At 44.2% G+C, this 23,904-nt stretch overlaps 1 pseudogene; it reads left to right on the top strand.

Annotated features, from left to right (window-relative positions):
• The window catches only part of LOC134734843 (uncharacterized), a 68,647-nt pseudogene that overhangs the window by 5,705 nt on the left and 39,038 nt on the right, over positions 1 to 23,904 (top strand).

Raw genomic sequence — 23,904 nt, 5'->3', positions numbered from 1 at the left:
GTTAAGATTGCCACCTGAGGCCGGGCGCAGTGGCTCATTCCTGTAATCCTAGCACTTTGGGAGGCCGAGACGGGTGGATCACGAGGTCAGGAGATCGAGACCATCCTGGCTAACACGGTGAAACCCTGTCTCTACTAAAAATACAAACAAATTAGCCAGGTGTGGGGTGAGTGCCTGTAGTCCCAGCTACTCGGGTGGCTGAGGCAGGAGAATGGTGTGAACCCGGAGGGCAGAACTTGCAGTGAGTCGAGATCGTGCCACTGCACTCCAGCCTGGGTGACAGAGAGCGAGACTCCATCTAAAAAAAAAAAAAAGATTGCCACCTGAACACTTTGGGCTCCTCCTACCTTTAAGTTAACAGGCTAAGAAGGGTGCTGGCTGGTGTGATTGACCCGGACTATCAAGATGAAATCAGTCTACTACTCCACAACAGAGGTAAGGAAGAGTATGTATGGAATACAGCAGATCCATTAGGGCGTCTATTAGTATTACCATGCACTGTGATTAAGGTCAATGGGAAACTACAACAGCCCAATCCAGACAGGACTACAAATGGCCCAGACCCCTCAGGAATGAAGGTTTGGGTCACTCCATCGGGAAAAAAACCATGACCTGCCGAGGTGATTGCTGAAGGCAAAGGGAATACAGAATGGGTAGTAGAAGAAGGTAGTCAGTAATGACAGCTATGACCACGTGACAGCTGCAGAAATAGGGACTGTGATTGTCATGAGTATTTCCTCCTTCTTTTGCTAAAAACATGTTTGTGCATGTATACACTTGTGCTAAGAAAATATCTTTATTTTATTTCCTTTTCCTTTTTCATGTGACATAAGATTTATTGACTTCATATCAGCATTTAAGTATTGTTAACTTCATGTAATAGTATTTGGGTTGGGGACTGGTGCATTTCTGGTTGTAAAAAGGATACTTGTATTAAGTTAGATGCAATTATGACATTATTGTCTTTATTTGCAGATTATGAATGATCTCAGGAGATGTGTATGTGTTCAAGTTGACAAGAGGTGAACTTGTGATGGTTAATACTGAGTGTTAGCTTGAATGGATTGAAGGATACAAAGTATTGGTCCTGGGTGTATCTGTTAGGGTGTTGCCAAAGGAGATTAACATTTGAATCAGTGGGCTGGGGAAGGTAGACCCATCCTTAATCTGGTGGGCACAATCTAATCAGCTGCCAGCAAACATAAAGCAGGCAGAAAACCATAAAAAGGAGAGACTGGCCTAGCCTCCCAGCCTACATCTTTCTCCCGTGCTGGATGCTTCCTGCCCTTGAACATCAGACTCCAAGTTCTTCAATTTTGGGACTCAGACTGGCTCTCCTTGCTCCTCAGCTTACAGTCTATTGTGGAACCTTGTGATCACGTAAGTTAATACTTAATAAACTCCTATATATATCCTACTAATTCTGTCTCTCTAGAAAACCCTGACTAATACACCATATCACACATGAAAAATTACTGGCTAGCCAGTGTATTCACTGCCATTGTGTCTGACATTGATTCCATGTCCAGTCAGCATCTGCGGACATGTAAGAACCATGCAGTCTGTAATTCTGTCCCTTCCTAGAGTTATGAGCAGCCAAGCATCCTGAAACATACATAGCAGAATATCCATATATTATACATATCTCCACTTGGAATCCATAGTCCCTGAAAAAGAGTCACAACCCAAACTGAGATTATAATCTTTCCATATCCCAACTCTTCTCCTTCCATGATCCCAATCTCAGTGAGTGGCATCACCATCCATATGGTTCTCCAAACTAGAAATGAGGGTGCTACCCTCCACTATGTTTTCTACTCTATTCCGCACATCTAATTAAACATCAAAGTTTATTGATTTTTACCGCCAAATATCTCTTGAATTCATCCACCTCTCTTGAAACCACCAGAATTAGATTATGCTATTATAATCTCAACGCTAGTTAATCCCAATAGCCTTCTAACCGATCTCCCTCATTCCATCTTCCCTCCTCCCAAAACATTCCCCATATGGTATTCAGACACATCTGATCATGTCTCTCTCTGCTTAAAACCTTTCAGTAGTGTTCCAATGTTCAAAACCCTCCATAATTTAGCCTTCATTTACCTCTCCAGTCTTTCCACTTAACTTCACTCTGAGATAGAGCTAGGCTGAGCAATTTACAGTTCCCAGAAGCCACATTTTCCAGTTTTTCTTTCAGCTCACCTTTGTTCGTGCTCTGCACCTCTCAGGAAGCCTTCCCTGACCTCTCTTAGTCTACGTTATATGTGTTTTCTGTGCACTCTCATAAGGGATTTAACATTATCATAGTTCTTATCACTGTGTATTGTAAGTGCCTATTTCTTTATCTGTATATACCCCAAGACATTAAATTTCTTAAAGGCAGGGACTGAGTCTTTTTGATCATTGTACTTGACACACATTCAATACAGGTTTGTTGAATAAAAGAGACACATTTATCTGTAGGCACTTCTTTGTTATTACAATAATTGCTAGCTTTTGTGCAGGGTCTTCTATTTTGTAAGGGATATTCACAAGTCATGTCTCATTGGATCATCCCAGCAAACCTGACATAAAGTCTTCCCAGCTCAGACACAATGCCAAGAAAGGAAGAAAGAGGAGCCTGGGCGCGGTGGCTAACGCTTGTAATCCCAGCACTTTGGGAGGCCGAGGCGGGTGGATCACGAGGTCAGGAGATCGAGACCATGGTGAAACCCCGTCTCTACAAAAAATACAAAAAAAAATTAGCCGGGCGTGGTGGCAGGCGCCTGTAGTCCCAGCTACTCGGAGAGGCTGGGGCAGGAGAATGGCGTGAACCCGGGAGGCAGAGCTTGCAGTGAGCCGAGATTGCACCACTGCACTCCAGCCTGGGCGACAAAGCGAGACTCCGTCTCAAAAAAAAAAAAAAAAGAAAGAAAGAGGAATGTCACTCTTATTTACCTAAGAAGGAAATGTAATTCAAATATGTTAAATGACTTGCCTGTTGGCAAGTGTCTAGTACTGACTCCTATTGGGGAAATCCATAAGCAACACAGCTGGGGAGCAGGTATCTATCTCTGTCAGAAGAGAAATCACAAGAATGAGCATGTTCTAAAGAAAAATGTGCTATGAGTAGTGGCATTTGAGACAGGAGATGCTGAAGCTGATAGGAAGACAATGAGGAATCTATCCCAGGAGTTTGCAACTGCCACTTAGATACAAGGGAATGGATGACTTGGTGCTCTGGCAAGTAGAGTGGATATTATGATCCCTAAATGATGATTTATGATGTTCCCTAATGGCAGTGCATATGGCTGGGCTAGGCAAGGATTAGATACAACACAACGGGCTCAGTAAGCTGCTAAATATTGGCCAAGGAAAAGGTACGGGGTGACCTGATTTTCCATAGAACAACATGATGAGGTAGGCCAAGTAGAAATCAAGGGTCAAGGAGGGTGTAGAACACAGAATGGGCTTAGCTGCTGCTGCCTATGAGGGATGAGGTCTGCCACTCCATATGGCCCTGTTCCAGCTGTATTCCAATTACCATTCAGAGCCTACTCTCTTGATGATCAATAAGAGCACTATTTGTTACTGTTGTCATTTTTATTATTATTTTAGTACTAGGACATTAGAGCACTTTAACAACAACAACAAAATGCTTCACATGTAGGGAAAAAACTTAGGAAAAAAAGACCTGGCTCCATTAAATAAGATTATGTCCAGAAAACCTAAGCCATTGACAGATCCACAGTAACAGATGCACATCTCCATTTGTATTACCAGTCATACAGAAAGGAAAAGAAAAAAGTGACACAAAAAACAAATAGCTACAACAAACAGCTTTGCCTCTGGGCAGATCTCAGACAGTCAGGAGTTCCTTTGCTGGATCCAGTACTTGTAGTTGAATTAAAGCTCCCTAAATGCTGACAAAGTCATTCTAGCAGCTAAACACGTGTTTGCATAATTGATCTAACCAAAAGTAAATTAAGGATCTGTGTTTCTAGGATCCACTGTTGAAATGCACTGTGGTATGGCCTAGTGTGAAAAAAAATCATTAATCCCAGGAGCTGATAAGACAAGGGTTTTACCTGATGACTGAGAACTACAATTTTTAACAGGAAGTAATTTCTTCCAGCTGTCTGCCTTGTAGAGTTACAGAATTTCCAGCTATTTCAAACGTCTTAGCCCTTGCCCTGCTAAATTGGGCTCAGCCCAGCCCCAATTCCAAGAATGTAAATTTAATTTAAGACATACATGATTTGAAGATGGCTGGGTGCAGTGGTGCATGCCTGAAATCCCAGCACTTTGGAGGCGGAGGCAGGGAGATCGCTTGAGCTCAGAAATTTGAGACCAACCTGGGCAACACGGCAAAACCCTGGCTCTACAAAAAATTAACTATGTGGGTGTGGTGGCATGCACCTGTAGTCCCAGCTACTCTGGAGTCTAAGGTGGGAGGATCAACTTGAACCCCGGAAGTAGAGGTTGCAGTGAGCTGAGATTGCACCACTGCACTCCAGCCTAGGCAACAGAGCAAGACTCTCTCTCTCTCTCTCTCTCTCTCTCTCTCTCTCTCTCTATATATATATATATATATATATATATGTATGTATGTATGTATTAGTTCCCCATTTTCCCATCATCCTTTAATCTGGTGGGGATTAATTTGAGAATGCAAGCCCTAGTGTGGAAAAATGGGCCTCACATTGTGCTCAAAGTCACTTTCATTTTAGTCTTACCTGGGCCACTATTATATCCCTCACATCCAATCTACAAGTGCTGTTGGCTCTATCTCTAAACTCTCTCCATTTCCAGCTCCAACCCAACTCCTACCATTGCAGGGTTCTTGGGGTGTCACTCTTCTGGCCGGAAACCTCTGTGACCAGTGTTACCTTTGCCCAAGTTTTGCTCAGGCCCACTGGACTCATTCCACCCACTCAGCCTGGCACACTGCACTCAGCTCATGCTACCAGCCTGTATCCCACAACTGCCAAGGGGGAGCCACGCATAGAGCGGCGAGGAGTATGTAAGTAAGCAAGCATGGGGTCTGGCACTGCACACAATCAGGCATGCCAGCTGCTACAGGGGGACAGGCATCTCCAGGTGCTAGTATGGGTGCAGACTCTCTGCAGGGCTGCAGCTGGATCAGGTGCACAGCAAGCAGCTTCCACAACTGCCACTGGGGAACACAGTGGCACCCAGAAGCTTGGAGATGCCAGGAACCACAGGGCCCCAAAGAGTGAGTCACAGCTCTGGCTCGCAGCGTTTCCATGTCTGGGCTCCCCAAAGGGCTGCAGCTCTTCTCTCCTTCTCTTTACCTGCAATGTGGTGAGCAAGGGGCATGTTTCAGCCCTGTTTGTGTTATAGCCCTTTCAGCCTTGCCATTCAGCAGGTCCCAAGTTCTTGTCTTGAGTCCAGGAAGAATGAGGTACATGGACAAGTGGACGGTGAGCAAAGCAAAGAGAAGCTCTATTGAGTGACAGAATGGTTCAGAGGAGGCCCCAGAGTGGTAGCTCCTCTCTGCAGCTGGTCATCCTGACATCTGCTCAGCTTTGGCTGAGCCCAGGGCTTTTATGAGCCTCAGTGGGGGAGGAAGTGCATGCTGATTCGTCCCTGGGCAGCCATGGGCAGGCCCAGAAGAGGCACCACAAGCTCCCACTCTGGTCTGTGGGACTGGCAGCCTGGCCCCCAGCCTTCGGCCCTCTCTGGCCTGAAGGGGCAGGGCTCCCACTTGTCCCCAGCTCCTGCTAGCTCCATGGAGTGGGCAGCCCCAGCCACACCTCCCTGCTGCAGCCAGCATGATGGCAGTGGCAACTCCAGATGGGCTGCCACTGCCATGACTACCACTTTAAGTCACCATCATCTCTTCCCTCTCTTTGGCTTATTGTAAGGGCTCCTAACTGGTCTCTGCTTCCACTCTTTCCCCTGCAGGGCATTCTCCACACAACAGACAGATCCTTTCCTTTGTAATTTTTAATATGCATTTTAAAAATATATATAAAAGTATAGTATAATAAAGCCCCAATTATTTAATTATTTTCTGAAATAAAGCAAATCCTAGTGATCATAACACATCACCCATTGCCACTTCCACATTATGCATCTCAAATTAATAGACTTTCTTATTTCTTATTTTTCTTTTTGTCACTCTCAGTATATGCTTAACAGACTTTCTTTTAGCCCCAAAGCATGCTATTGTCACACTTAACAAAATAAATAATAATTATATAATATAATCTATCTAATACCAAGCCCATATTCAAATTTCCTAGGTTGTCTCAAAGATCTCTTTTTACAATTAGTTTGTTTCAATAAGGATCCAAACTAAATCTAAACATACTGTTTGCTTATGTCCATTAAGCCTCTTTCATTCAATACTAGTCCTCCCTTCTTTCTTTTCATGTCATTGATTATCCTCTTTAAAATATAAATCAATCAGGTCATTCCCTGTTTCAACCCTCCTGCCCCCCAACAGCTTGCCTTTGCAGTTAGAATAAAACCCAAAACCCTTACCATGCTGATATTATTTGGCTCTGTGTCCCACCCAAATCTTATCTTGAATTGTTATCCCCAGGTATTGAGGGGAGACCTGGTGGGAGGTGTTGGGTCATGGGGGCAGTTCCCCCAATGCTGTTCTTGTGATAGTGAGTTCTTACACCATCTGATGGTTTTATAAGTGTTTGGTACTTCCTCTTGCTCGCTTCTTCTCTCTCCTGCTGCCATGTGAAGAGATCCCTTCCACCATGAAGAAATTTCTGAAGAAAAGAAGTTTAATTGACTAACAGTTTCACAGGCTATACAGGTAGCATGGCTGGGGAGACCTCAGGAAACTTACAATCACAGCAGAAGGCCAACGGGAAGCAGGCAAGTCTCATGTGGCCACCAGGAGAAAGAGCAAAGAGAGAAGTGCTACACACTTTTAAGCAACCAGATGTCATGAGAACTTACTATCACAATAACAGCGAGGAGGAAATCTGCCCCCATGATCAAATCACCTCCCACCAGGCCCCTCCTCCACCACTGGGGATTAAAATTCAATGTGAGATTTGGGTGGGGACACAGAGCGAAATCATATCAATGTGCATACATGGGAGCCTTCAGGATGGAGGATTTCTTTGGAAGGAGTTATTGCTATCTTATGAGAGTCAACTTCTTCTACCCAAGGGGAAGGGTTAAAAATGGAGAAGGAGGGTGCTACCTCCTTCAATCCTGGAGTGAGAGGGCTTTAGAGGACCATTTAGAGAGCATCCTGTGTGTTCTCTCAAGTTGGTGAGATGGGAGGAGTGTTAGATATTGAACTTGGGCTTGACTCACTGAAAAAACTTAAGTGGTTAGTCTGGGAAAACAGGAAAGAGGGTGTTATATTGGTTCCAGTCTGCATTTTCAGAGCCTGTTATGAAGAGAGATGCTTGAATATATTCTATGGACTAATATGGACCATGCAAGAAAAATCAGAGAGCCGTTGTCTTGGGTTCTGCTCCATGTGGGCGCCTAGAAGATGCAGTAATTCCAGCAAGAAGAAGCTGAAAGTAGAGGCCTATTCTTCCTAGGGGCTAACAAAGAATAGCAAATAAACTCTCACAGTTAAGATGCATCCACCTGGCTTTAACCATCTACCAGGCCCAAAGAACACAAAATCTCCCAGGCCAGCCTAGCAAGGACTGCCCCATCCCCTTACCACCACCAGCACCCCCTCACACACACTACCTGTTTGAAAGAAGCAATATATCAGCCAGGAAGAGGGAAGATGGGAGAGAAGATAAAATAAGAGAGAAAAAAAAACTATCTTCGCTTCCTAGAGTCGGGATGCCATCAACTATAGGCCATAATTCAAAGGTGCTAACTCAACTTTTGGATAAAATAGAAGCACTTAATCGTTGTTTTCCATCAGACATTCCAGTTTTTAAACTGAGGCTGTTTTTACAACTTAAAGTGATCAAAGGATTGTCTATCACCTAGGAGTGGGCAGAACAATCATGGAATCTACCCACATTTCCATTATAGGAACAGATCACAACCACTGAGTATACTTCAAATAGACAGCGGATAACAAAATAAATTATACTTTGAGCCTACAAATCATGCATTTAGCGTGTCAGCTTGTTATCTGTCTCCTTTCACTGGCAGGCAAGCCTCACAACAGTGTGGACTTTGTCATCCTAACACTGTATCCTTAGAACCAAGAAGAAAGTCTGGCAGGTATTAGTAATAAATATTATCTAAGATTGATCAATTAGCTCATCTTTAGGTTCTCCAAGTTTCATGTCTCCAAATAACTGACCTTCTGCTTTGGGGCTCATTTAAAGTGTCTAAGATAGCTGTATTAGATAGGATAAGCTAACTGTCATGACAACAACTCAAAATATCACTGGGTTAACAGAAAACAAGTTTATTTCTTGCTCATGAAAAGTCTAATGAGAATATTTCTGGGCAACTCTCCTCCAACCAGTGACTCAGGGATCCAGGCTCCTTCCATCTTGTAATGCTATCATTTTTAACATGCAGTCTCTAAGTCTTGGAAGGGGAAAAGAGTGGAGTAAGGCACAGCTGATAATTCATCTCCTCAGCTTATAAATGGCACACATTATTTCTGCTTACATTCTTTTGCCCGGTGCTAGTCCTATGGGTGCAGCTGAAGACAGTGGATTGAGGAGCATGGTATATAACTAGACAACTGCATCCTAACAATACCTCTACACTGTGGGAGGAGAGCTTGCATCTTTGGTGGTCAGCTACCACTGCTGCCAGAGTAGCCACCTGGAAGGACTGATTAAAGGCTTGCCTTACTTGTATAAATGAGCCCTCCTCCCGCATAATGGAGCCCAGACCATGAAGCCTTGCTAGATATCTGGGCTTGACTAACCCCAGAATCACCTCTCTGGTGCCAGCTGTTACTTAGTCCAGCTTCCTCTCAGCTCTACTATCTGTTGAAATCCTGCTATTTCATCAGGAATCTTAGAACTGAATATCTGCCTGCCACATCAGTAATGACATCCATACCTAGTTCTGTGGGCGTAAAAAGGCCACATCCACCCCCCATAGCTGGGTCAGCTGCCAAGCACCAGTTCCATCCAATGAGGCCCCTCTGCTCTTGCCCATGTTGCTGTGAGGAAACACCCAAAACTCTAAGAGCCCTAAATACCTCCTTCTCTTTACAGATGGAGAACTGGCACCTGGAGCTGGTGGTTGGTGGACGTCCAAGGTCACACTGTCAGTGGCAGAGCTAGAATCAGAGCCCACACTTCTGGCCACACTTCACATCACACTACACATCGAAAGCTGCCACCTCCTCAATCCCCCAATCACTTGCTGTTTTACTCAAACTGAGCTTCCATTGTCCTCATATCCTTAGAGCCTTCCCAGGCCTTCTACTCAGCCTTACCTCCTTCACTTGACCCCCAAGACACGCCTTCCCTGGCAGTCTTCTCCTACCGGCTGGGATGGTACCCAATCCACCCTTTCTCCTTGGGTCTCATTTGGATGTTTTGTTCCATGCTGAGCATCTCCCTGGCCTCACCTTTATGGGTGAGGAAAGTTAACACACAGAAGGCTGAGGTGACCTGCGGAGCTCACACTGCCGGTTGTGCAGTTTGAAGAAGGCGCATCCACACACACCTCTTTTGCATCTCCCAGACACTCTTGGCCTTACCTCCCCCTTTTCATGCAGCCATCAGTCCTCAGTGAGCTGAGACCATCTTCAGCTCAAACCTGATCCCCATCACCCCAGCCCTGCTCTCTTCCCATCCAGGGCTCCTACCTGTGTCGAGGGGAACCTGGAAATGCCCGGGAGTTAACATTGGTCAGTTTGTGGAGGGACAAACCTCAACCAAAGAGGGATGGGAACTAACTGAATGCTTCTTTCTTTCCTGCAGATAGACAATTCTGAGAGCTTGTCAAATGGCTTCTCAGGCAGTCCTATGCAACCAGGCAATCAGCAAGTAGCTCACTTGCCAGTGTGTCTTTGAATGAGCTCTCTCTCCATCCTGCTTCACTCCCTCTGACTCTCACTCATGCAGTCTCCCAGGAAATCCTCACATTTCAGCCTTTGTCTCAGGCTTTTCTGTCCAGGGACCCCAGCCTCACACAGAGACAGAGCAGGGGAGCCACAGGAATGCCTGGCTGCCCAGTTGGGTCCCATGAGAGGGTGTTTGTCTTGGTTAATTTACCATCCCCTACATCTTGTCTTTAGTCTTGTTGGTTCAGAAACTTAACTTTTTCAGAAGCAAAAAGGGGTAGCTCCTGTTACCCAAGCCACAGGATACCAGTCTGTTTAGTTACCCTAAAAAACAGCTGTCAAACAAGACAGAGTCTTCTTGAGTGCACCTAATGGGGCATCTTCTCTCTGTAGCTGAGAAACTCAACAGGCCACATGGGCAGAATGTGCCTTGGTGAGCAGTGAAGCTCTAGCAGTTCTAGGGGATTTTCATCATCCTGGGACACCTCTCGGCTGAGGCCCTCTTAGTGCATCAGAAGAGCCTTGTGGAGGAGAGAGTGATGAGTTGGCTTGGCCAAGAGCTCTCCATGTTTGCCCTGTCACAGTCCTATTTTTCTGCTTCTATGTCATTACTATTGTTTTTATTATTATTGTAAAGAGGGCACTATTTGGAAAAATTATTAATGTGTTTTCCTCTTTTGCCTTTCAGAGAATATGACCTTTTCTCTCAATTGGCCCCAAGCATTCCTCTGCCTTGGGAGAGATTAAATTGCATATGCAGAATAATGCAAAAAGAAATAAAGAGCTAATATTCTGCTATTGACATGTAAAATGAGATTCCTCTGCAAGGCACTAATTTTTAGATTCAGGCTATTGTCTTGAGAGAGGTGGAATTACCAATTGACTAAAATGAGAAAATTAGAGGCAAAATATATCTGGGCTGAGTCCAGGTTCTGCCATTTACCAGTTGTGTGACCTTGAACAAGTTACTGAATTTCTCTAGGACTTAGTCTCCTTATCTGTAAAATGGGGTAATAATAGCACTGACCTCTGGGGATTGCTGTGAGAAGTTAATGAGCTAATACATGCAAAACATAATATTATTGAATTCTTTCTAGATGTCAAGCACTATAACACTTAGAAGCAGTTAGGAAGTATCAGGAACATAGCAAGTATTCCATAAACACAGGCTATCATCTTCGAAACTCCTTTATCTTCCCCTTTAGTGTTGCAGGAACCAGCTTTTAGAGTCCCCTTGCACCATGAAGCTCTCTCTATGGTAGGTGGAGGATAGAACCCAGTGAGGAAAGCCTTCTTTCAGTCCTGAGGGATAATGGGGAAAGGAGGTGAGAAAAAGAGAGGGAAAAGAAAACAGTCCCCCATCACACACGATCACACGCACCACACATACACACACCACACATACACAATATATGCCACATATCCACCACACCACACTACACATACCACCTACTACACGCACCATATATGTACCACACATCACATACTACACATACACACCATATACCACACATACACACACTGCACATACACACCATATACTATACATACAAATGCCATATACACCACACATGCACACACCACACACCACACATACACACATACCACACATACTGCACACTTACTACATATCACACACACCATATACCACATATATACGACACACCACACACACACATCATACACATACATACATGTACATACACACCACATATATATTATACACACACACACACCTCTCAAGCCACCTACCACACACACACACACACCACAGTTGGAACTGAGCTTCTGAAATATCCAGGAAATGAAAAGGGCTAAGCACACAGAGACCTCATGTGGCAGAGCACAGATATGAGGGCCCAGTAGCCTGTTAGGCAGAACCAGGCTGTAATTTGCTTCTCTCAGTTCCAGAGGCTTTGCCTTCCTGGAGTTCCACCACAGAGAAGACCATGAGCAGACCACTAGGGTTAGGGAGCTCAGCCCCACCGAGAACGCTAATGGACAGCTGAGTCTGCCAGGGAAGAATGTGGGGTCCCAGCCAGGCTGAGAGTCCAAATCACAAATCCCTCTAGCTGCCAGCTTCAGCCATGCAAGCAGTGACAGGGCTAGGGACAAGAGACAGAGCCCTGGAGACTCCAGGAACCAGTGGCACCATCACATGCTTCCAAGGGGGCAGTAGGGAATGGGGGGTGAGGGGCCAGAAGACTTTGAAAGCTGGGAGACCACATATTTTTACACAGAGAGACTGAATACTTCCTAGATGTATTGTTTACATTGTCTTGAATTGAACTGAATCTAGAGTTTTCTTCAAGCTACCCAAAGGCTGGAGACAAAAATAAGGATTCTAATCTCAGCCACTTGGAAGGCTGAGGCCTGAGGATCTCTTGAGGCTAGGAGTTCAAGAGCCAGCATCTCTAAAAATGAAAAATAAAAATAAATAGATCACAATTCCCTCTGGAAGGCCAAGGTATGGTATAAGTTTTGTGACCTTGACACTGTATTTATTGTTGTTGTTACTTATGGATATTATCACTCACTTCTAGGAATTGCCCTCTCCACCCACAGGGCAGTCCCAAAAAACAAAACATCTTTTTATTAAGAGGTCCTGCCACCTCTCTTCTCTACTCTCCCAACCCCAAAGAGGATTGGTCTGGAGTGGACGCCTGGCTCAAGCTGGATCCCTAAGAATCTCAGCCTTGGGAATTGGAGATTTTGATCTGAGGAAGATGAGCTGTTAGTTGCTCAGACAAGCTCATGGAAAATTTCCAGAGCAGTGATTCCCAAATTACTACAGGAACTTCCCAGTGAGCTTCAAACTAATCCAAAATGCAAATCCTCGTATGAAAATTATCATGTGCAAATGATTTTTATACATAGTCATAAATTTTTATATATCATGAGGGACTATTTCCTAATAATATACTAAATGGTCATTAGGGGTTTCTAAAATCTATAATTCATGAATTAAAATGATTGTTATAAGAGTGTCCTGATGCAAAGGAGTAAGAATGATACAACGGACTTTGGAGACTTGGGGGAAAGGGTGGGAGGTGGGTGAGGAATAAAAGACTTCACATTGGGCACAGTGTACACTGCTCGGGTGACGGGTGCACCAAAATCTCAGAAATCACCACTAAAGAACTTACTCGTGTAACAAAACACCACCTGTTCCCTAAAAACCTATTGAAATTTTTTTTAATGAAAAAAAAATAGAGTGTCCGGAGAACTCTAACTCTGTATTCTGCTATGGATGCTGCCTGCCAGTCCAAGGCCCTCAACGTCAGGGTGCTCTCACAGTGCACAGGCACACGGGGAGCTGGAATTCCTGCAATCAGGGGTAAAAACAGGACTTCATTGTCAGTGCTTCACCATTGTTGCTTTGAATTGGCATGGGTTTTGATAGCTTGGTTACACTGGTCATTAATTATAAATTATTATAAGTTTGGTTTCATGCTTATTCAGCTTCAGAATTACCAGTTTGTTGTGCATAGTGATCTTTTGGGCCTACAATTTTTCAATAATTAGACTTTGAAACTATCCATTACAGTTCAAATAACAATCATCACACCCTTTACATGCATATGTATGCATATTCCCCCTTGCAACTTAGTACAGTGATCATTCGTGTAATAGGACTTTATCTTCTGGAAATTGGAAGTAATTAAAAGTTTGGGACCTTTATCCTAGAAGGAGGACCCACAAATATCTCATGTTAAGCCCGTAAAGATGCCCTGATTCTTGCCCTTTCAGACAGCTTAGTCAAGCTCTTTTTTATTCCATGAATATATACAATAAATTGTTCTTTTGACTTTAAAGAGCTTGAGTTGATTTTGGATATTCATAACAAAAGAACCTCAACTAATAAAGTTCTTATATTTTAGGTAAGGACAAAAATATGAATGTCTTTAGTCTTTCCCCTTCCCTCTGCATTCTAAAGAAAATTCCTTGACTCTCTATTTTTGGGATTAGGCTATGAGTGAAATGGAGAGGGTAAAAGCTAATCAGGTTAACGTTACAAGACACATGGCAACGAGGGAAAAAGAGACTCAGAAGGCAAGAGGAGTTGAACTAGAGAGGAGTGTAAAAGGAGCCAGGTGGGTTGGAGTATTCTGGAAAGAGAGTGAGGAGAGCTTTGGGGGGAACAACTGCCATAATGAGCGGGGTGATAGATAGGTACAGAGGACTTTGAGAATGTTTTCCTGTGTGCAGAGACCAGCCCAAAGTGGCCAGCACTGCTCAGGTTTGAACCCGACCCATCTTCTTCAGTGTACACATATTTTTCCTATACAGGTGTAATGATTAGAACCTAATCACTAGATTACTACTCACCAAACTACAGTCACATTTTAGTCCTACCTCCTTGAGAGTCCACTTAAGGTGTTTTGGGTATTCCCAAATTCTTAAATCTCAGATTACAGACAATCTCTTGGTTTATTCCCATGGACATATGATTACATCTGCTGAAAGGTTTTTTTTGGTTTGTTTGTTTGTTTGTTTGTTTGAGAGACAGAGTCTCACTCTGTCGCCCAGGCTGGAGTGCAGTGGCACAATCTCAGCTCACTGCAACCTCCGCCTCCTGGGTTCAAGCAATTCTCCTGCCTCAGCCTCCTAAGTATCTGGGATTACAGGCACACACCACCCCACCTGGCTAATTTTTTGTATTTTAGTACAGATGGGGTTTCACCATGTTGCCCAGGCTGGTCTCAAACTCCTGAGCTCAGCCAATCAGCCCACCTTGGCCTCCCAAAGTGCTGGGATTACAGGCGTGAGCCACTGCGCCTGGCTAAAAGTCGTTTTTATTAGTTTATCTCTAAGGCAACCTTAGTTCCAAACTCTTAGAGGGTTTGCTCAGCCGATGCTAGCCCTCTTTTTTCTGACTCTAGGCCTCACTATACGGCCTCTGAGCCTGGTGCTCTTTTCACTACCCATGGGACCTCCCTACATTTCTGCTAATTACCTGATTGTCTGTGTTATCCATCCACTCAAATAGACAGCACCAGGAGGTTAAGACTTATTAGTTCAAATACTCTTGTCATGGTGGTGAATCAAAATAAACCAGGGAGCTTTTATAAAGTGTGGGTTCCTAGGGTTCCAACTCAAACCTACCAAATATGAATTTCCCTGGGAGAAGCTCAGTCATTTGGGGGAAAAAAAGAAAACGCTCCCCTGGTGGTACTGATAGGTACTTCCGATTTCAAAACACTGCTGAAGTGTGTATATTTTTTAAGGATAGTTCAATGTCTATGATGTTGTATATCCTACCCATAAATCCTGGAGTGTTAGGCACGTTAAAGATTAAAAATCAGTAAAATAAATTCCTGCCTGTTTGACTAAATAGCCTGTAAGTTAATAAACACTCTTTTGACTTAGTAAATATTTGTTTACCACATTACCTAGAGAAGTAGAGGCCCCTGTGAAAGTGAAGTTCTTGCAGGATTGTCCTATTAACAAAGATTTACAATGGCATCATAAGGGACACAAAAGAGACAAAAATCAGTGTTGTTAGTTGCAGACAACAGAATCCACTCTAACTAGTTTAAACAAAAGGAAGCTATTAAAAAGATTAGATGATTCAAAGATTCTCTAGAAGAGCCAGAGAGTGGGCTCAGAGGCTGCACAATTAAGAACAATCCTCCCAAACACTCTGCAGGGGCTCCTAAAAAGACATCACTGGCCAGATGCAGAGGCTCACCCCTGTAATCCCAGCACTTTGGGAGACTGAGGCGGGTGGATTGCTTGAGCCCAGGAGTTTGAGACCAGCCTGGACAATGTGGCAAAACCCCATCTCTACAAAAAATACAAAAATTAGCCAGGTGTGATGGCACATGCCTGTAGTCCCAGCTACCTGGGAGGATGAGGCAAGAGGGTCACTTGAGCCTGGGAGGTTGAGGCTGTCGTGAGCCAAGATCACACCACTGCACTCCAGCCTGGGCAACAAAGTGAGACGCTGCTGTCTCAAATTAAAAAAAAAAAAAAAAAAAAAAAGACAAAAGATATCACTGTCCCTGCCACTCGTCACACACACGGCAGCGCTCACTGAGGACTGGATGCAAACAGCTCCACCACCACTGTCTCTGAAAAGCTGAAACCTCCATCACCACACTCATCACAAAGTAGATGCTGCTTTCCCCTATCATTCACATCTAAACTAAAGCCTCATGTGAGTCCAGCTGTTGGCAGATTCACATGTCTGTGCCTAAGTTACAAGGGCTGCTGAAAGGGGGCATTGAATTCCTGGCTTCTGCCTTGGAGAGTCAGTTGATAAAGGGCTTACTCTTCCTTCTCCTACTCTTCTTCCTCTTCTCTTACCTTCCTGAACAATTCCATTCAAAAGCCATTAGATAGGGCCAAATTAGACCTCTGCACTGGGGAAAGGGAGGTAGTTGTTGTGTCCCAGAGTAGGCTGTCAGAGCCGGACTGAAGTGAGTTGTCTTCACAAGGGAAGAGAGGGCAGGTCCAGTGCAGAATATAAGAGCCTGAGTGGGGTGGGGAGAGCATAGGGTAATGGAGCCTGCGCAGGGTGAGGAGAGATGGTGTCCACACAGGAGGAAATGTCAGAATCCAAAAGAGTGAGGAAGACAGAGACTAAATATTTGCATCCATCAAAATTTATGTGTTAAAGTTTAAGTCCCCAGTGTGACGGCATTGGAGGTGGGGATTCTGGGAGATAATTAGGTCATGACAGTGGATCCTTCATGAATGGGATAGTGCCCTTATGAAAAAAGGAGGAAGCCAGGTGCCGTGGTTCATGCCTGTAATCCCAGCACTTTGGGAGGCTGGAGCTGGCAGATTGCTTGAGCTCAGGAGTTTGAGACCAGCCTGGGCAACATGGCAAAACCCTGTCTCTACAACAACACAAAAATCAGTCAGGTATATTGGCTCACACCTGTAGTCCCAGCTACTCAAGAGCCTGAGGTGGGAGAATTGCTTGTACCCAGGTAGTTGAGGCTACAGTGAGCCGTGATCATGCCACTGCACTGTAGCCTGGGTGACAGAGCAAGAGCCAGTCTCAAAAAAAAAAAAAAAAAAAAAAAAAAATCTGGTTCAAAAGTTTAAAAAAGAAAAGAGGAAGACATGGGATTGCTCTGTCTGCTTTCTGCCATGTAAGGATGCAAGTAAGACACAGCCACCTGCAAACCAAGAAGATCATCCTCACCAGACACCAGATCTGCAGGTGCCTTGATCTTGGACTTCCAAGCCTTCGGAACTGTGATCAATAAATTTCTGTTGTTCAAGCCACCCCATCTGCAGTATTCAGTTGAATCAGTTGAAGCAGGCTGTGATAGTCAATTTTGTGTGTTAACATTACTGGGCTAGGGGATACCCAGATTGCTGGTAAAACATGATTTCTGGGTGTGTCTGTTAGGGTGTGTCTGAAAGATATTAGCATGTGAATCAGTAGACTGAATAAAGAAGATCTGTCTTCCCCAGTGTGAGCAGGCACTGTCTAATCTGTTGAGGCCCCAGATAGAACAAAGTGGTAGAGGAAGAGCAAATTCTCTCTCCCTCCTTGAGCTGGGACATCCATCTTCTCCTGCCCTTGAACATCAGAGCTCTTAGCTCTTGGGCCTATGGACTCTGAAGCTGACACCAGAACCTCTCCCCACCAGATCCCAGGCTTTTGGCCTCAAACTAAGAGTTATACCATTGGCTCCCCTGGTTCTCAGGCCTTGGACTCTGAATGACACCACCAGCTTTCCTGACTCCAGCTTATAGATGGCATACTGTGGGACTTCTCAGCCTTCTGAGTCACATGAGCCTCACATGAGCCAATTCTCATCATATTGGTTCTGTTTCTCTAGATAAGCCTGACTAATATACAGCCCAAACTAAGACAGCACGCAAGTGGGGGTACAGCCCAGTGCAGGGTATTAAAACCTGAGAAGACTAAAGGGGGCATTTGCATAAAAAAGTGACCTGGAGCAGGGTGTCACAGCCTGAGAGGAATGAGAAGGATGTTTACATGGGAGTGGAACATTGCTGTATGGGTGTTGGAGCTTGAGAGGAAGAGGAGGATTTTGGTAGAGGGAGCAGCCTGATGCAGAGTTCTGGAGTCCAGGCAAGGTGAAGAGAGCATCATCACAGGCGGCAGTTGCAGTAGCTCCGTTGGGTAGAAGAGCTCAAAAAGGGTGAGAAGGGGATCCTTGCAGCAGAGGGGTGGCAATGGGAGGTGGCAACATATAGAGAAGTTGAACAAATAATACATTAAGAATAATAGAGCTAGGTTTCTTACTGTTAGACGTGGGAGTTACAAATATGGAAAGGGAGAAAACTAGAATGAACACTGTGGTTTGGGACTAGAATTGGAATTGGAGGTAGTGGAGTGGATTTGTGGTTTTTAATATAGATAAATAGATATAAAAATAAATACATATATATATACACACACTTGCATGTACATATATTCTCTATCTCTACCTCCCAAGAAAGCAGCAACATCTCCATTGTAATGAGTACATGCAGCACCCAGATTGTGGCTTCTAAATACCATTCTCAAGTAAAAGGAACTAGGGTATCTTGGAGAAATGATTAATTCCACGTGGGCATGATGGCTTACACCTGTAATCCCAGCACATTGCAAGGCTGAGGCAGGTGGATCACCTGAGGTCAGGAGTTCGAGACCAGCCCGGCCAACATGGTGAAATTCTGTCTCTACTAAAAATACAAAAAAAAAATTAGCTGGGCATGGTGGCACACACCTGTGGTCCCAGCTACTCAGGAACCTGAGGCATGAGAATTGCTTGAACCTGGGAGGCTGGGGGTGCAATGAGCGGAGATCACACCACTACACTCCAGCGTGGGCAACAGAGCAAGACTCTGCCTCAAAAAAAAAAAAAGAAAAAGAAAAAAAGAAAGAAAAGATAAAAGAAAAAGAAAAATGGCTAATTCCATGATGCCTTAGTGTGCTGGGGCTGCCATACAAAATGCTACAGACTAGGTGTACTAAGAAACAGACATTTATTTCTCACAGCTCTGAAGGCTGGGAAATCCAAGATCGAGATGCCAGTGATTCCATTCTTGAGGGTGCTGTCTTCCTGGATTGCAGATGGCTGACTTCTCACTGTGTCCTTGCATAGTGGGGGAGAGAGAAAGAAAAGAAGCTTTCTCTAGTCTCTTCTGAAGACACTAATCCTATTAAATCAAGGCCCTGCCTACATGACCTCATTTAACCTTAATTACCTCCTTATAGGCCCTATCTCCAAATATAGTCATACTGGGGGTTAGGGCTTCAACATATAAATTTTGAGGAGACACAATTCTGTCCATAGCACATGACTGGGGCAGGGAAAGTACAGAATGAGCCTATGACATCCTGTTTTGCCAAAAAGTAAGAAAATGTTCAAAGAATGACAAAAGATGTATCGAAAAAGACCCAAAAGCCAGCTTAAAGGGGATTCCAATGGTTAAATCTGGTGGAGAAATCATGAAAATAAATGATATTAGTAACATTATAACCCTGTGAATAAAATAGAAACCATGAGTCACTACTGATATAAATAAATAAAGGAATAAATTGATAAAAAAGAGGTATGTACATAATGACTAAGTACCTCCTCACAAAATGCTTATTAATTACAAAGGGAAAAAAGAATAACTTATAGGGGAGAGGTCAGGTAGATATCACTTTAATTAAATCATCAAAGTTAACATCATCAGTAATGGAACAAACAGAAATCATGCACCATCTGATAGGATGCAGTGAGAACACAGCATCACTCCTGTGATATTTGTACCCAAGGTGTATAACCTACTTATAATCATGAAGAAGCAACAGACAAGCCCACGGTGAAGAAGATTCTACAAAATAACTGGCCCATTATCTTCAAGGGAAAGATTGAAAGAGACATGACAAATAACGCAATGTGTAATCATAAGTTGAATCCTTTTGCTATATAATTAACATTGTTGGAACAATCAGTGAAACTTGAATACAGCCTGCGAATAGATGGTAGCAATGTAAAGAAGCCAGGAAACCATAATCAGACATATGGGCACTCTACCTCCTATATCATCACTTTGCTTTCAGACTTAGCCAACAACCTTACCTCCTCCTCAGCAGAGAATATAGAGGTCATCGAGATTGGATTGACTACCTCCACCTCCTGCATGACACCCATGCAACTTACCTTTCTTCATTTCCATCTTTACCGCTTTCCCTCTGGCCTCGGTGAAAGCAATGTCCCTCCACCTGTCCAAGTCCAGCCCTTCTGCCCTAGATTCCGCATCTCCTACCTCCTTCTCCTCAAGAACGTGGCTGCATCAATCAGTCATGCTCAGTGTGTGGTCTCCACCCTATCTTTCTGTTGGTTCTTTCCCTCAGCCATGCTCAACGATCTTCTATTATCAAACATTTTTCCAAAGCCCTCTCTTTTTCTCCACAATTACTATTTCAGACCTTCATCACTTTACTCAGGCTCACCATTTCATCAGAGAATCTAAATTTTATACAACAGAATCCATTCTAGTAGTTAACTAGAAAAAAAATTGTTATCAGATATTATTAGGTTACTCACAGTATCCCTGGAAGTACTAGAAATTTGGACTCCAAAGGCATGTGACTGAAAACAACAACTCCTGCATTTCTTTCTTACTAGCCCCTCTTCTTCACTTCACAACCAAACTTTGTGCAAAATAAGTCTACACTTACTGTCTCCACTGCCTTCCTTCCCCTTCACTGTCTGTCCCACATTCCACTGAAACTGTCCTCATTAAAATCACTTCTGACCTCCTAGTTGCCAAGTACATGGACTCTATTCCCCCCTGAAATCTCTACAGCACTTGAGACTATTGCTCTCGTCCCCTTCCTGACACTCTCCTGGTGTCCATGCTTTTGAGTAATTCCTTCCCTATGAATGCAGGTAGAACCTGTTAGTTGCTTCTAACCAACGGAATATGGGAAAAATGATGGGCTGTCCCTCTCTTAAGTTGTATTATATGGCAAAGGTGAGGGTATGTCATTCCCATGGGTGCCTTACCTTATGTAAGACTCTGCCATGGCAGGCTGGATCAAGAGATTCCTCTTGCTGGCTTGATGAAGTAAGCAGGCATGTTGAGGGAGCCCACAAGGCAGGGAACTGCAGAAGGGACCTGAGGGTGACCTCCAGCCACTAGCCAGCAAAGCCAGGCTCTCAGTCATTCAACCTCAAGTAAATGAATTCTGCCAACAACCTGAATGAACAACAACAAAAAGCTAATTCTTCCCTTGTCAAGTTTCCAGATGAAAATGCAGCCTGGCTGACACATGATTATAGCTTTAGGAGACCCCGCACAGAGGGTTCAGCGAGACCATGCCCGGACTCTTGACTCACAGAAACTCTGTGATAATATTTGCATGTTATTTTAGGCTGTTGATTTTTTTGTCATTTGTTACACAGCATTAGAAAACTAATACAGCCTTCCTGAGGCAGGTAGATCCCACAGTGAAAGAAGGCAAGTAGATTAGCCATTCATGCTCATTCCATCTCCTAAACTTGACACTCAAATCATTGAGGGCGGCCAGGACTGTTCATCTGATGGTGGTGCCTGCACATGGAAACATGAAGGCAACGGGAAGGAAAATCTCTCCCTTCACCAACACCTCTGCCTCAATACAAAGCAAGAGTGGAAGGAGAAAGAGAGAACTGTCAGGAGGATACAACCATAGTTCAGATAAAAGATGACAATGGCTTGAGTGGTACAGTGGCCAGGATGAGAAGTCAACAGATCTGAGACATATTTGAAAGGTATAAGTTGCCAGACTTGCTAATTGATTGGATACAGAGGGTGAGAGAGAAAAGATCAAGAACAACTTGTAGGTTTCTGGCTTGAACAACTGGGTATAGTGGTGCCACTTACCAAGCAAGGAAACACTGACAGAGAAACGGTTTGGGGAAAGAGTGAAAAATTGAGTTCATTCTGGACATGTTAAGTTTCAGTGCCTGTGAGACATCCAAGTAGAGATGTCAGTTAGGGGGCTGGATATGCCAATCTGGAGCTCAGAAGAGAAGTTGGGGCTGGAGATACGAATGTGTGAGTCACCAGCATAAAGATGTTATTGAAAGCTGTGGAGAGGGGTAGAAGCACCTTGGGAGGGAATGTAATCGTGCCCTTCCAGGCTCTCCCCCACGCCGCCCTCCACACTACTTACTGGTCGTTCTAAAATGCAAATCCCAATGTCAGTGCTAAGAATTATGCAATTGCAGTCAAAGGGATTTTTTCCCCTTCTTTTAAGTTTCAATTTTGCAGGAATTTTGTTTAAACTGTAAAAGGAAAGCTATGTTAACATATTGTACATTGACCTAGTTTCACAGAAGAAATTATATAGCACTGATTAAAAGCCAGTACAATATTTGGAAAGTGGAAGAGAAACAGAGAACACAAAGAAAATATAATGAAGGCAAGTGAATAATTAAATTATAGCAAGTGTGTTGCCTTTAACACTGCTTTCCCAGAGTAACTAAGATAATTTATAGAGCCAGCCAAAGATTTTAATTGCCTAAAAGGACACTCTTCAGCTGTGTGACCTTGGAAACTGCTTTGACCTTTCCATGTCTCTTCGCTTTTTCTGTAAGGTGGGGATAATGATGTTTGCACTGCTTTCCTGGAAAGGTCGCTGAGAAGGCCAGATGAGATAATGGAAATAAAAACACTTTGAAAAGTTTACAGGAGGAGGAGGTCATAAGCTCCTTGAGTTCAGGGACTGCGACATATTGTGCTTATATCCTCTCCACCCAGCAGAGCACCTAGAGTTCATCATAGGATTATTATCAGAAAGGGAAAAAATGCTTCCTGGGCTCCCTCTTGCCTTCAGAATAAATCTCAGTTGGGTTCCCTGAGAGCAGTCTAAGATTAAGACCTGGATGCAGATCATTTATGGGGTTGTCTGGGTTGTCCCCGGAGTGAGGGTGCAGGAACAGAGACCAACAGAACATGCCGGTGTGTGGCACAACAGGGACACCACTGTGGAAGGCAGTAGGGACTCAGTTCTGCAAAGGTGCCGAGATGCTTCCTGAATCACTTCCGGGACTGTCCACCTGAAAGGCGGGAGTCTATAACAGTGACCCACCACTCCAGCCCCTCCACTGCATGAGGTTGTCCTGGAGTATGTCAGCCATCGATCCTGTTCAAGGGAAGCCCTGTGGCCTCAGAGACTCCTGGGGCAGAAGGTGGAGTGTGCTTGTGGTAAAACTTCTCATTGAGCAGTTGGCTTGGGCTTGCATAGAACCCTCCACCACTGCAGCAACTAAAGCCAGAGGTAGGCCAAGGGAATGTGATGCTGGGCACCAAAAGCTGTCTGCTACCAGATCCAAAACCTTCTGCCTGCCATTTGTCCTCCTATAGCTCATAGCCCCACTTAAGGGGATTTTCCTGCTGTCAGACTGCTGCACAGGCAGCCCTAGGGGGCTATTTTGTACCTCATATCCCTGACCTCCCTGTGCCACAGCTGATTGGATCAAGGACAGGCACCTGTCCTGAAGGCAGCCAGACTTTAGGCACACTAGTAACCCATAATTAGATAAAACCAATCAATCAGATTCTCTCCCTGGGGAATTCAAACTGGGAAAGCCAAGAACGTGAGTCCATCAGCAGTAGGTGTTGAAACCAACAGGATGAAAGGTAAGGATAGGGCTGTAAGAATAGGTTGAGTCTACCAGGGGCAGACTGATCTAGAAAATTTATCATAAAAGAGATGATTCTTGATCTGAATCTTATAAGGTGATGATGTGTTAACCAGACAGGCAGATAAAATGAACCAAAGTATGAGCAGACCAAGATTATAGAAATTAAAAGGTAAGGTAGAGAAAAGGCGAGTGAGGATAAGAATAAGCCAGCTGGTGTTGGGTCAGGTGGAGATGCCTAAAGGGGGACTGGATTTCCTTAAAACACAGAACTACCTTGAAGATGTTCCTGCTGCTCCTGAGGCCAGGTCATGCAGCTTCCTTACACCTGTGTCTTCTGACCACCCCACACTCCTTCAAATAAAGAGAATA

Source organism: Symphalangus syndactylus, chromosome 12, assembly GCF_028878055.3.
Source record: "Symphalangus syndactylus isolate Jambi chromosome 12, NHGRI_mSymSyn1-v2.1_pri, whole genome shotgun sequence".
NCBI lineage: Eukaryota > Metazoa > Chordata > Mammalia > Primates > Hylobatidae > Symphalangus > Symphalangus syndactylus.
This window is presented reverse-complemented; position numbering and strand designations above follow the sequence as displayed.